This window comes from Octodon degus, unplaced genomic scaffold (assembly GCF_000260255.1).
Source record: "Octodon degus isolate 3935 unplaced genomic scaffold, OctDeg1.0 scaffold00189, whole genome shotgun sequence".
Lineage (NCBI taxonomy): Eukaryota > Metazoa > Chordata > Mammalia > Rodentia > Octodontidae > Octodon > Octodon degus.
This window is the reverse complement of record NW_004524765.1, coordinates 3337106-3339802: the sequence shown is the minus strand read 5'-3', so window position 1 is coordinate 3339802 and position 2697 is coordinate 3337106.

The following is a 2697-nucleotide window of genomic DNA, read 5'->3' as shown; positions in this document are numbered from 1 at the left end:
CCAGGGAGGTGGCTTAGTAGAATAAGCTCTTCCCTGGCAAGCACAAGGCCCTGAGTTCAATCCTTAGTTCTGCCAAAATAATAATAATAATAATATAATAATAATAAAGTCAATCTCATGGAAAAGAAAGTAGGAGAAAATCTTGAAGACATAAGTGTAGGCAAACAATTTGTGGACAAAAATCAAACTGCACAAGTAATACTTGAAAGAATTAACAACTGGGACCTCCTCTTATTGAGAAGATTTTGTACATCAATAGAAATCACTAACAGAGAAAAGACAACCCACCAATTTTGAAAAAACTTAACTAATGAGCATTCAGACAAAGGTCTGCTCTCCAGAATTTATAAAGAACTAAAAAAACACTAGGGCCTCCAAATTTAAAGACCCAATCCAAAAATGGACATCTGTGATGAACACACACTTCTTAGAGGAAGAACTACTAGAAGCTAATAAATACAGGAAAAAAATGCTCCACATCACTAGTCATCTGTGAAACACAAATTAAAACAACACTAAGATGCCATCTCAACCCATAAAGAATGGCTATCAAAAAAAAAAAAAAAAGTCAACCAACAACAAATGTTGGAGAGGCTGTGGGTAAAAAGAAATTCTTCTCCACTGCTGGTGGGACTATAGACTGGTGAACCCTTGTGGAAATTAGTGTGGAGACTCCATAAAAAACTAGAACTGGAAAGCCCACTCAATCCAGCTATTGCCCTTCTGGGAATTTTCCAAAAAGAACTGAAAACCTCATATCATAGTGATATATGTGCACATATGTTCACAGCAGCACAATTTGAGATAGCCAAATCTTGGAAATAGCCAAAATGCCCATCACTTGAGGAATGAATCAAAAGGTTGGTGTTTTTATACAATGGAGTATTACTCATCTCTAAAGAATGATTAACTGAAAGCCTTCATGTATAAGTGGAAGAAACTTGAAGATATACTCATAAGTGAAATAAATCAGACCCATATGTATAAATATCATATAATCTCCCTAGTGTAAGAAAAAGAATAAATAAAAATTGAAAGGTATAACAAAATTAAATGGAATGCAAGAACTTAAGGATTAAATAATGAAGAGAGATCAAGGAGAAAAGTTAGGAAACATGTCCAGGGCAAAACCTTATATACACAAAATGGTTAAGGCAAAGGTCCTAAGAATCTCCATCAGACTTTTGAAGCTAGCAGTTAAGTGGGAGAATTCTCACCCTGACTAACTCTATATGCTGATGTCTGTGAACTAAGCAACTACACTGAGGATAGCAATGTGTAATACTAAAACCATGCTTGGAATACCTATCATTCTTGTCTTCTAAATGTGTACTGTTTCTACTGTTATATCAATGATTGCTATATTCTCTCTCAAGTAAATGTTTGTTTAGAAAAAGTAGTAAAAGAAAACAAGAGATGAGAAAACAAAAGTCATGGAATTGCCCTTCTGTAATGTTCAATATGATTAGATTTCTAAATTTCTGTGTAAAAATGTATAATTGTCTTTTCACATTCTATAGGGATTTAAAGTTTAGAATATCAATGAGTGTTGGAAAACATCTGTTCCATGTTATGTCTAAGGTGTTTGATATTCAGACAGATAGTGATGTTAAGCACAACTGCCTCTGTTATAGGGTAATAATATAATTAGGCTTTTCTTCTGCTGGGTTAACAACTTAAGTATGGAGACCAAAAATTAAAGAAAAATAAGGGCTTCAAGGATAGGCAATATTTTGTCCCTGATCCTTAAAGGTCAGTGAGGACTCAGGACATAAGAGAACCTATACTGTAACATCCTGTAACTCAGTGGTGTCTCAGATTTTCTGTTCAAGGAGACTATGGGACCAGAGAGGAAAGTGATCAATGATGTACAATATGCCTAAGGAGAGTCACCTAGAAAGAAAACACCCTCTCTGGCTTTCACAGAGAGCAAATTGGTCAAGCAATGACCATGACTCATCCAGATGGATGACACTGACAAAAGATCTACAAACTGTTGTACATGGTTTCAAGTTATATCTTGAGAGAATTTGACTAAATTTGTCAGATACAAAAGTTACATTTTTAGTTATATAGGTCTTTAACTTGGTCTTAACTATCCAGCAGAAAATATAACCATGAGGTATAAAAGTAAAGTCATATTAATATACTGAGCTGTAAAAGGCTCAAGTCAACAACTTCTGACATTGCCAGTTCTGCTCATTATCTAGTACTATTATGGGCTGTTGAACTATATTGGGTTATTTTGCTGAATTTAAGCACCTACTCTATTTGAATGGCAATGGAGCACCCATCTCTAACCAAACAAAACAAAAAAGGGGAATATAAATGAAGGACCATTTTATAGTGAATATATATATATATATATGTATATACAAAATAGAATAGATATATAGCTACTTTCTCTTAATTCAATGAGAAGAAAGTTTTGTACTAATAGTGTTTAGACAAGATAGCATGTCTGTATCTTGTACTATGAATAACTACTACGAAGACAACAATATGCAATGTATTAATTATTCTAACTGTCCTACTAACCTGTTGTGAAACTATCTCATTGCTATTTCTTTCTCATTAAAATTAATAAATAATAATGTCTCAGCCATATGTGGAGCAAGAGCTTTAACTTGTAAGGCCAGGTCTATATTCCTTGCCCCTGGTCAGATGCTCTTCCTAGTGGTCAACCATTGTACTGCC